General features: G+C 41.6%; 1 long non-coding RNA gene across 2 annotated transcripts in view; it reads left to right on the top strand.

Annotated features, from left to right (window-relative positions):
* Positions 1 to 12,601, top strand: part of LOC117363491 — a 59,090-nt gene that overhangs the window by 28,186 nt on the left and 18,303 nt on the right. For both annotated transcript variants that reach the window (XR_004540073.1, XR_004540074.1), the window contains exon 2: positions 800 to 921. This is a non-coding gene — a long non-coding RNA (uncharacterized LOC117363491). The remainder of the gene's footprint in view (positions 1 to 799; positions 922 to 12,601) is intronic.

Genomic DNA, 12,601 nt, shown 5'->3' with positions numbered 1-12,601 from the left:
TCCATTTGCGGGTCAAATAAATAGAATACTGGAAGTTCCATTGGCATTGACGTATGACGTAGTGCTGTTTTGGTATATTATTGATGGCTACGAGTCCAATAACTTCATATAACAATATATTACTTTTCATCATGACTGGAGTTGCTGTACAGCTTATTTTGAAAAATTGGGACAGGTAAAATTATAGTTTTTGGTGGGAATCCTTGTGCCAAACTTATAAATTTGAACGTATGAGTGCAATACAATTGGGACATTATAAGAAATTCAAGGAGGTTTGGGACCCATTGACAAAATTTTGTAAAGATTGATAACTACTTTTGCCCGTTGATTATACAGATCCAGGAAGGGTGGGGGGGATATGTATTTAATTATTTGTTGTAATTTTGTTTACCTTGATCATTTGTATTCTTGATTGTTTTTATACTGTATGAAAGGGTGGGTGGGTGGGAAGGGGGATAGGTACTTATTATATCATTTGATGGAATTAAGTGCTGTCTATATTGTTAACTGTTGATAATATGATGCACTTTGGGCTCCTTTACAAAGGTGCGCTAGTGTTTTTAGTGCACGCACAAGATTAGCGTGCGCTAGATGAAAAATTATCACCTGCTTAAAAGGAGGCGGTAGCGGCTAGCGCACGTGGTATTTTTAACGCACTAAATCCGCTAACGCACCTTTGTAAAAGGAGTCTTTTGTGTTGGTTTATAAAATGAATAAAGATTTTAAAAACCACAAACAAACTAGAATGCTTCATTGTATTTACAGTAGATTTATGGCATTCTTAATACTTTTCCTGCAGTTGAAGACTCTCCCTAATCTACATCCACTGAACAGAAGCCACCTTTCTGCTTTCCAGTCTTTACTGAATTTTCTGCCATACAGATGAACACCCCAGTGCTTCATGCATTCATCAAAACACAGGTATTCTATAGTTCAATAGAAAAGGATTTGGAGCTGGCTCTTTATTGGAGTTCCTGCAAAACAGGCAACAGCAAGCATGGATTGAGAATTTTCTTTTTCTCAGCCATTTAAGAAAGCTTTTGGATCAGATAATTTGAGCACAATACAAGGTGCAAGTTGATTATATTCGCTTTTTGAGCAACAAATTCAAGCTCAGTCAAGTGGAATGCTTTTTAACCTAACCCTTTCCTCAGAGGATAACACTTTTAAGCAAAACTATAAATCACAATCCTTTTAACTATTTATAAAGTATACACAGTCTTACTCCGTTCCTCCACTTTTAGATTCATTGATGGAACTAAGATTTGTAGCTCCTTTAAGTCGCTCTCAGCAGGATACATGTAAAGCAGCACTTCAAATCTAGCTGATTTAATTAGTACAACAGAGAAAAAAATAGATGCAAGTCCAGTCTCAAGCTGAAAAGCAGCGATAATTCATCTTAAAAATAGATGTACCCTGTATTTCCAAATTGTTCATTTTATAATTTAGTCATTTTTTTCTGCAAAATTTGAGGTATGCTAAAAATTATGCAAATGAAAAATCTTCCCAAACATGGCAGTGACGTCTCTAGACAGAAATATTTGGAGTGGCAACTGGGGCTAAGCAAAGTATAAAGAAGCAGACTAAAATGATATTTTCGTATATCATTCTGATTATCACATCATAGTCCCCTCTTTTCCCATCATTAAGGGGCTTTTTTACTAAAATATACTCCCCTCAGCCATCTCTTTTTTTCCAAGCTGAAGAGCCCTAACCGTTTTAGTTTTTCATCATACAAGACGAGTTCCATCCCTTTACTATCTTGGTCGCTCTTCTTTGAACCTTTGCTAGTGCCACTATGGGCTCCTTTTACGAAGGTGTGTTAGGGCCTTAATGCGCAGAATAGCGCACGCTAAAATGCCACACGCGCTAGCCACTACCGCCTCCTCTTGAGGAGGCGGTAGTTTTTCAGCTAGCGCAAGCTAAATCACATGCTAATCCGGTGTGTACGCTAAAAACACTAACGCACCTTCGTAAAAGGAGCCCTACATCTTTCTTGAGATAAGGACACCAGAATTAACCGCAATACTCCAAATGAGGTCGTACCATGGAGCGATACAGGGGCATTATGACATTTTTAGTCTTGTTAACCATCCCTTTTTTAAATAATTCCTAGCATCCAGTTTGCTTTTTTGGTCGCCGCCGCACATTGGGCGGAAGGTTTCATCATATTGTTTACAATAACACCCAGATCCTTTTTTTGGGTGCTAACCCCCCAAGGTGGACTCTAGCATCTGGTAACTGATTCAGGTTACTCTTCCCAATGTGCATCACTTTGCAATGTCCATATTACATTTCATCTGCCACTTGGATGCCCAGTCTTCCAATTTCCTAAGGTCCGCCTGCAATTTTTCACAATCCGCATGCGTTTTAACAACTTTGAACAATTTGGTGTCATCTGCAAATCTAATTACCTCATCGTTCCAATTTCCAGATCATTTATAAATAAGTTAAATAGCACCGGTCCCAGTACAGACCCCTGCAGCATTCCACTGTTTACTCTCTTCCATTGAGAAAAATGATCATTTAACGCTACCCTCTGTTTTCTATCTGATAACTAATTCCTAATCCACAACTGAACTTTGCCACCTATCCCATGACTCTAATTTTCTCAGGAGCCTCTCATGAGGAACTTTATCAAAAGCTTTCTGAAAATCTAGATATACTATATCAACCGGATCACCTTTATCCACATGTTTATTCACACCTTCAAAGAAGTCAAGCGGTTGAGTGAGAGCAATGATAGCACCTTCTGAGCCTTTTATTAATTCAACTGGAATACTGTTGATACCAAGTAACTTATTTTTTGATAAAGCTTTAATCGCTGCTATGACTTCTTCTTTTAAAATATCTGTTCTTCTTCGACTTCAGTTTCCAGTTCAATTTCCTCAATGTTATCCTCATTGCCTTGTTTGTGAAAAAATTTTCTGTATATTCTTTCCATCTCTTTTTTAATGTTTTCTGGATCATTCAATATCATTCCACTGACGTCTTTAAGCATTCCCAGTCGAGGTTGGAATTTCTGCCACAATCTCTTAATCTCCCAAAAAGCTAATCTGGAACCAGCACGGGTAAAAATAATGAAACCAATACTATCTTACCCCATTCATTCAGAAAAATAACCTTTATGAAAAGTTATTTAATAAAAGTCATTCTTTCCACAGGAAAGTATGCTATGAATACAGTGTAAATTAACTTCATATCCGAAGGCAGCTTTCAGACAGGTCACTTTAACTGGGTATAAAGTGAACATAATCAAAAGGGAAACACCCAGCAACCCATTTAGATCACAGGTACTTCAGTTTGTACCAGTGGCGAAGCCAGACAGCCAATTTTGGGTGGGCTTGAGCACAAAATTTTTTCTCATGTCTTACCCCCACCTCATAATATAAGTACTTTAGCCAATGAGGCTCCCCAAGCTCTGTAAGCTGAAGACTTTCTCTGAAGGTAGCCAGAATCCCTTTAACCAAGCTTAGAAGGCAACAGCAACCATTGCTGGCACCCTACGTTGTTGAGGACTCAAGGATGCTGCTGCTGACTGCAGAGCTTGGTAGAAGGGAGTTTTGGCAATTTTTGGAGGAGGTCCTCAGCTGGGAATGCTTGGGGGATTCTCGCCAGATGTACAGCAAGGGTCAAACCAGTGTTAAACATTCTAGGGCCCAGGTCAGAAAATAAAGGAGGCCTCTACTCCTCCCCAATCTCCTCTTTCACTCCATCCAATTTCCCACCTGCCATTACTATCACCCTCACCAAATACAGAATAAGGGATCACAAATTCTAAATAAAAATATTTAGACAGAAAATGAACTGGGAACCCCAAGAAGTTAACTCAAATTTCACCCTTACCCTTTTTACTTTTCAGCTACCTATCAAATTCCCATCTTCTCTCACCCATTAACTCTCTCCTTCCTCAGCCCGCTATTGCCTTTCATCTTTAATCTATTCCACATTATCATATTTCTACTCTCTGTAATCACTTTCCTCTCATTATTTCTTTGTCACTCCCTCCTCTCCTTCCTGGCCTCTCTCACATAGTTCCACCATTCCTAATTCTTCTACCTCTCTACCCTTCTAGCCCAGCAACTGCTCTCTCTTTTCCCCTCTCCATCCTCATAGCCACTCATTTCCCTGTCCCTTCTTTCTTCCCTCTTCCCTTCTCCCCCATGGTCCAAAATCTCTTTATCACTCCCTTCTGCTTCTAGATCCAACATCTCCCTCTTTTCTTTATCCATCTCCTATGTATCTCTTCATCCCTCTAATCTACCCCCATATCCAATATCTTTTCTTCCCTTGTGCCCTGGGCCCAACATCTCTTCCTACTCCCTCCATGCAACATCTTTCCTTTCCTTCCCTCCATCATCATGTCCCCTAGTTATCCTTCCCCTCCACCCTATGTGCAACATTTTCTCCCTCCCTCTCTGAATATAAAGCAGACCTACAAAAGATCAGGAGATCCTAGTGCAGACTGTCTTTTCAAGACTCTGCAGTCCCCTTCTATTCTTCCTCACAGCTACTCTTACTGGGTGCTGACTTAAATAGAGCCTTTTGTAATTATCCAGAGTACCTCCACCACCCCAGGTCAGGAACCTCCCCAGCTTTGACATATATAATACATAGTGAAGGCCTCCTTAATTTCAAATCAAACAGCATTGAAGTGCACCTAAGAGAAGCTGTCATGCTCCCAGTTCTCCAAGCGGGAACAACCATTACACCACACTTCTCCTTCAATCAGACTTATTGGGGGTTAAGCTGAAGCCAACATTCCACACCATTTGCAGAACCTTCTTTCCCCGAGGACCTCCTACATACCCGAGCAGCCTTCTTCTATTGAGCAGTAACAGTCACATCCCCATTCCACTCTCCTTAGCAGACAACCTTTTATATGGTAGTTGGGAAGGTTCTGGAAAGCACATTGTTGCTGTCTAACTTCTATTATACTATACTGTACAGATACAGCTCTCTGCAGAGTCCTCAGGTTTTTGTACTGAAGCAAGGACTTCTCTAGGTTACTGGCCACTGTAAGAGTTTCCTTTCAGCCAAGCCCTAATTCCTTAATCTTGATGTCACCAGTCAGACTCTGAATCAATTGACCAGTTTTTTAATAACAAAGCAAACAACTTACAGTCAGATGATAGTTCAATGTAGTTCAACCCTGTACATTCCTTATCACTTCACTAACATATCACGTCTATGCTAGGAGTATCCACACTGTGGAGATGACACAGTTCTCCAGACTTAGAAGTAATCTAAGCTGTATTTGATTGTCAGAATTAAAGGGGTATAAAACCTGGTGGTAGAACACCACTGTCGGGCTCTCACTCTAGCATGTGTTTAGCAAATATGGCCACTGCTCTCCTCAGACTGAAGAAAGAGGCAGGCTCATGCTCTGTGGAAGCAGACCAGACTACTGGAAGCAAAGCTCTCTGGGTACTTGATTCCATAGAGCACCCTAACTACTACACATGTAAACAAACATTAACTGAGCAAATGCCCACATAACATGGGGGCATAACACACATACTCCAGGACATACCCCTAGCTTGCCCAGGATTCCTTTCTCTGGGCTTTCCCATTCACTGAGGGCTACTGGGACCCTCTGTCTCTCCCCTCCCAATGGGATTCCAGCCCAGGTTTTTCCTCCCGCCTTCCTAAAGCCCCAAAGAAACCAGCCTGGCTCTAAGCCTGATGGGAATTGTATTTCCACCCTAAATGGAAGCAAACCTTGCTTTCCATGGTCCTCCTCCTAATCAGTGACTCAGAGCTCTTCTCTGTGGCCTCTTCCCAAACAGGCCCCTATGCTTGTCACAATACACATTGGTGCAATTTGACTGGTTATGAATTACTGAAAAGTAACTTACTATCAACTTGATTGGTTAATTCTAAGTGGTCTGTCCCCACTAATAATGCTTCTATGAAATGGAAGGGATACTCCTAGAGTTTTTAATGGTGGTAAGATGATGTCCAACTGATAGAAATAACAACATGCATTATTCAACACTGGCAAGAACTTTTGGAGATAGAAAACCTGCAAGCAAAAAACAGGAAGGTTGTTTGCTATCTCCACAGTAAGATAAAGTAAGAGGCTGTAGGAATATGCAGCTAGACTAGATTCAAGTGACTGAAACCTGACGGGTTGTTTTTTTTTAACCCCTTGCAACTTCTTATTTATAATTAAACCAATTAAGTACCAATTTGGGAAGCACAGTTTTTGTGTGCAGAAGGAATTAGTGAAAGATTTTTCCCATCAGGGATTAAAACTGAGCTGTGAAGTTACAAAATTAAAATGGATATAGCCCTGATGGGCCCTGAAATGGCCAAGAGAAACCAAACCGCATATGTTTTCTAAATAATTGTAAACTTGATGGCCTTGTATGCCAGGAGTTTCTTATGCACTGTGACTTCCTAAGGCATTGACAGTTTGGGTTTTGTACATTGTAATACATGTTTGTTTTTTTTCTATATGTGTGAATCCTGGAGGTTTCACCATTGGAGATGGGTGTGAATAACTGTTTCAGAGACTATGCAAATGAACATTTTGGCTTCTTGACTTTTGATCATGTTCTCCTTACCTTTGTATAAGGAACCCTTACTTGATTAATTTTGCATATTCTTTGAGGGATAATGATGCTTATATACAAAGAAATGAGATAGCTACCGTAATAGATTTATGGTTGAGGTAGTGCAGGCCCAAAATACGTCTGGGGAGGACAATTTTCTAAGTGTGTAATTGACCTGGGGCACAGTGTACACAACTGTCCTGATAGAGACCTGGCTTATTTTATCAAACAAAAAAAAAAAAAGGTGTTCCAAGGGAAGTGCTTAGATCTTGGGAGGAAAACATTACATAGTTCATTTCTACTACTACTAATCATTTCTATAGTGCTGCCAGACATACACAGCACTGTACATTAAACATGTAAGAAACAATCCACTCAAATAGGTATAAAGCAGAGGTCTCAAAGTCCCTCCTAGAGGGCCGCAATCCATTCGGGTTTTCAGGATTTCCCCAATGAATATGCATGAGATCTATGTGTATGCACTGCTTTCAATGCATATTCATTGGGGAAATCCTGAAAACCCGACTGGATTGTGGCCCTCAAGGAGGGACTTTGAGATCCCTGGTATAAAGTATGTAGGTGTGCATGGGTTATTGAATATCACTCTATTAGTTCCAATTTTCACCCCAGGCACCCTCCAATGCAGTATCTCCTCTATCTTTTAATAACAAATATTTTTATTTACAAGACCGCCTAATATCTATTCGCCTTGCTCCACTTTTCAGCTACAAACTGACCGAATTGCCTCCTTTGTGAGTACAGTAGTTTGGTAAAATGTAGTCAAATCATTTTAAGGCAGTGTCTCGCAAACCTTTTTCACCATGGCGCACTAAAAACTCAGTGCCCTCGAGCTCGAAATACCGCTGCAGCAAAATATGAGCCTCTCACTGCCGGCACAGGTACTAGCGTCTCTCCTCCTCTTTGCCCCCCCCCCCCAACAGTGATGGAGGGATTTCTAAAATCCTGCAGTTTGTCCCGGTTTTGGAAGGCCCCCCGAGCTCAGGGCTGAGTCTGGAGGGCCTCTGAGCATGCTTAGACATTAACCGATGATGCCACATGCATGAGCGTGACATCATCACGTTGATGTCCGAGCATCCTCAGAGGCCCTCCAGACTCAGTCCTGAGCGCAGGGGCCTTCCAAAACCCAGACAAACTGCTGGATTTTAGAAATCCCTCCTTCGCTGGGGGTGGGAGGGTGGTGTGGGTGGGGGCAGACAAAAGGAGAGGTGCCAGTGCCAGCAGTGACAGGTACATTATTGTGCTATGCACACAGTTTGCGATTCACTGTTTTAAGGTGGTAGAATAAAGCAGCTAACATTTATAGCTCTGTATTTGCTACCAGCAACAAGACTTTACACTTCTCAAGGATGTTAACAGCTTGCCCTACAGGAAGTCTAAGCACCGCCTTGCTAGCCTTTTGTAAAGCTTTTCATGTTGGTTTAGATGGGAACCAGACTGAATTCAAAGAATATTTATAAATACAAGCAATTTGCAAGAACCTCTGCACACACACAAAAAAGAGGCAAAAAACAGAGATTAAAAGGCAGTTTCTATATCTATACCTTGGCAGTGCCAGTGCTAGACATGCTGGGACCCTAGGCAGAAATTAGGGGGATTCTAAAACCCAATGGCATGCTGTGCCTTCTTCAGCTTCAGGCAGGCTTGGGGCCCCCTGTGGCATGAGAGTCTGGAACAGGTTTGGATTTAGAAGCACTTAGGGAAAGCATGAGAGCAGAGGTTGGAAGGGGTGGGGGGCGATCACACCCAATGAAACAAACGAAAAGCTGAGATGTCAGAGGAGGGGAACAATTTTTGTTTTTTTTTCTTGAGAAATCATTATTAGCCTTCATAAAACAATTATCCTTCTGGCATTTGTTTCTGGAAGTATCTTGTGATGGATGTTAGTTTTGCTGTGAGGCAATAGAACCTGCCAGCTTTATCTTCTTTTCCAGCTATTAGCCCTTTGCGTCTATGAATGTCTACACGGGAGCAATAAGACAGTGGCAAAGAGGCAAACAGTACAAGCAGATATAATGAGGCAGGGGACTGCGTACCCTCATGTGATAATGAATATTAACATGAAGAGTCAACCTAGTTCTCTCTTCAGCAATGAAGACTTTCTTATTGGCTTTTCAATATTTCTGATTGAGATGAGAGAGGGTGGCACTTAAGCAATAAGGCATGGCCCTACAACATCATATCTAAATATACAAGCAATAATACCTTAAATAGAATAAATTCATGTCTAAAACAAATATGCAGACATTTAAAACACAGAAGAGCTTAAAACATATTCTGTTCCTTGTCCGCTACTGTGCAGATTTCCCTTTATTCTGGTTTAGATTTAGAAATCCTTTGTTCAGCTTTATACAATCCTCAAGTAAATCCCTGCAGATGGTCCTCTCCTCCCTTAACAGCCTTTTTAATGCTGCCACCTGGTGGCTTAAGTGAGGCAGCACAGGAATAACAAAATTTAGTACTCTATCCCCCTACTTTACAAAGCTGCACTAGCGTTTTTAGTGCCGGCTGTGGTGGTAACAGCTTAAACGTTCATAGGAATTCTATGAGCGTCTGAGTTGTTACCGCAGCAGCCGGTGCTAAAGCGGTTTTGTAAAGGAGGGGGTGTAATAGGCTGGGGAAGAGACTGCTCTGCCCAGGCTTTTTTCAATTTTCCAGCAGCTATAACAGGTGTTTATATAACAGGATCAGGAGTGAAACTTTGGACAAGAACCTAAAGACTCTTAAAGAGCAATACCGATGAATAGTGGAATTTTTTTGTAAAATTTAACATTTAAAACATTTAGTTCTGTCAAAATTTTTTTTTTTTTTTTTTTGCTGACTCAGTAGTTTCCTCTTGCTTCTTTATTCTACTTCATTTGGAACCAGGGCGAGGACCTGGCACTTTTGTCCTTTATTTGCAGTTGCTTTGAGAATTTTCCCCATTTTTTAAAATTTGTAATATTTCCAGTTCACAAAATACAGAAAATTACAAAAATTGAAGATAAACACCCTCCAAGAAAACTAGCATTTATCATTTACTAAACCATGATAGCAGCTATTAGTGCAGGGAACTGCGCTGAATGCTCCACACTTCTCCCAACGCTCAAAGAGTTCCTATGAGAATTGGGAGCAGTGCTCCCTGCACTAATAACCACTATTGCGGTTTAGTAAAAAGGTGGTGGTGGTGGAGGGTGGAGGGGGGTTAGTCTGCATCTAAGAAAAATAATTTTATAATTCCCAGTGGCAGGGATTAATAACAATAAAATCTGCTTCTTCATAAATCTCATACCTGAAAGAAAATCCAAAATTAATTAGTTTCCCCTTGAAGAAAGTTTCTGAGAAGGATCAACAAAAATACTTTTTTCGTGTTTCCTTGCAAATGTCTGGTCACCTATGGAAATAATTATCTCCCACAGCTAAAGTGTTAGGCTTCAGGCTTAAGGAACTGCTTCCTCTGAAACTATGTCTGTCTAGCAACGTCTGGAAAGATACACATCTGCTTTCCACAATTTTTATCCTTCCCAACTTACTTTAGTCATATGATTGTAACAATAGTCTTTGGCTAAAGCAAGGCACCAAGGCTTATTCCAGAATCCTTCCATCATGGGTTTAAAGTTAATGGCACCATTGCACCATGACACAGAAGGGCTTTTTTGATGTGACATCTAAATCAGAGTTTAGACTTTTTGCAGAACACAAACAAATATCCAGCTCCCCTCCTCCTCCTGCAGGTTCAGCAACTCTCTCCCTTCCCTTCAGCTAAAGCCCTCCTCCCCCCGGTAGGTCCAGCAATTCTCTCCCTTTCCTTCAGCTACAGCCCCTTCAAAGGGTCTCTTGCTTCCTTTCTCTTCAGGTCCAGCACCTGTCTCCCTTCCCTTCAGGTTAAGCCAGTGGCGTACCTAGGGTATGTGGCACCCGGGGCCCATCATTTTTTGACACCCCCCCCCCATCTATATGAAAAATATGATTTTTAGTACCAATCTACATATCGCACCACAAGAGTGTACCTAGGAAAAGGCAGCATCTTAAACACTGCAGTGAGCACTAGAACACCAACACATACATTGTAAAACTAAACAAGCCAGATCCCACAGTCAATTGATCCTGCAGTCAATGCCAACTGAAAACTATGTCTTTTTCATACACACAGAACAGAGATACACCCTCGCCCAAAATGAAATAATCACAAACTAAAAATAGAAACATGTAGACAAAAGTTAAACTGATCCGCCAAGAAACCAGACCCTGGATACAATGCAACACCACAAAAAACAGTAACACATGTCCTCTAATACAGTGCAAAATATAAAGACAGTAGATGTAAATTTGAAAAAACTGATACATAACAATCACCACTTTATAAATTAACAAATAAAAATAAAACAAATAATGAGATATAAAAAAATACAATTTTATTGGACTAATCCCCGTAAGCTCGGTCCCCATCCCCGCAAACCACCTGATTCCATCCACACAAGCCTTGAATTGTTTATATTAAAGTATAAAAAGAAACAATATTCTGTACAATTGTCAATTTATAAATCAGCGTCTTCTCCCCACTCTCTTCCCCATTTCCCTTCAGCATCCTCAGCCCACTCTCTCTCCACTTTCCTTCAGCGCACGCACATAAAAACAAGCAAGTAATTTTATATCATTTTCATTCTATTCATTCATAGAAATTAAAGTCTAGATAATGCCAGTCACATAACAAAACATGATTTTACAAAAATAATTCCCTGCAGTCAAGCCTGCAAGGATTATTAGATGTCTTTCAGCAGTTCCCCTCCCTCCCTCCCCCTTACCTTTGTGGCCAAGTCAAAATGATCTACCAACAATAAAATTTTAAAAACACAAAGCACGCTGTACGCAGAGAAAATGTTAATTATCATTTATATTCCGCGGGTTTTCAAAGAGGTCAAGGCAGATGACTTTATGCAATGTCACCTCAGTAACAACTATACAAAAATAGACAAATATTCCCCCTCCCTTTTTACTAAACTGCGATAGCGGTTTTTAGCGTAGGGAGCTGCGCTGAATGCCCCACGCTGCTCTCGACGCTCATAGGCTCCCTGCGCTAAAAAACTCTATTGCGGTTTAGTAAAAGGGGGCCATAGTGCAAAATATAGACAGCAGATATAAATTTTCAAAACGGACACATTTTGATCACTAAGTTGAAAATAAAATCATTTTTCCTACTTTTTTGTCTGGTGATTTCATGAGTCTCTGGTCCTTCTTCTGATCCTTCTTCTTTCTCTCTCCCCCTGGCTCCCCTCTTTATTTCTGCCTTTCTTTCTCTCTCCTCCTGGCCCCCCTCTTTCTTTCTGCCTTTCTTTCTCTCCCCCTTGACCCCCCTCTTTATTTCTGTCTTTCTTTCTCTCCCCTTGGTCCCCCTCTTTCTTTCTGCCTTTCTTTCTCTCTCCCCCTGGCCCTCCTCTTTCTTTCTGCCTTTCTTTCTCTCCCCCTTGACCCCCTCTTTATTTCTGCCTTTCTTTCTCTCCCCTTGGTCCCCCTCTTTCTTTCTGCCTTTCTTTCTCTCTCCCCCTGACCCCTCTTTATTTCTGCCTTTCTTTCTCTCTCCCCCTGCCCCCCCCCCTCTTTATTTTTTCCTTTCTTTCTCTCTCCCCCTAGCCTGCACAAAGCCATCGTGCCGATTTCTCCACTTCCACGATTCTTTCCCTACCCTCACCCCCAAGCCAGCAGCCGATTTCTCCCTGCTCCTTCCCCGATGTCCTGATGTCCTGAACTTCATCGGGCAGCAGCAGCATTCACAATTCACTGCTGTTGCCCGCTTCAGGCCTTCCTCTCTGTCGGGTCCTGTCTTCATGAAAACTGGAAGTAGGCAGGACCCGGCAGAGAACAAGGCCTGAAGCCGGCAACAGCAGCGAATTGTAAACGCTGCTGCTGCCCGAAGAAGGTAATGGAGCACCGAGGCAGTCCGCTTCTCCCCCATCCCAGCCGAACCCCCGCTGACCCTCCTATCTCCCCCCCCCCGTGAACCTTTCCGACCTTCCCAGCGAGAGCAGCAAACCTCCTTCGCGGCTTTC

This window comes from Geotrypetes seraphini, chromosome 7, assembly GCF_902459505.1.
Source record: "Geotrypetes seraphini chromosome 7, aGeoSer1.1, whole genome shotgun sequence".
NCBI lineage: Eukaryota > Metazoa > Chordata > Amphibia > Gymnophiona > Dermophiidae > Geotrypetes > Geotrypetes seraphini.
This window is presented reverse-complemented; position numbering and strand designations above follow the sequence as displayed.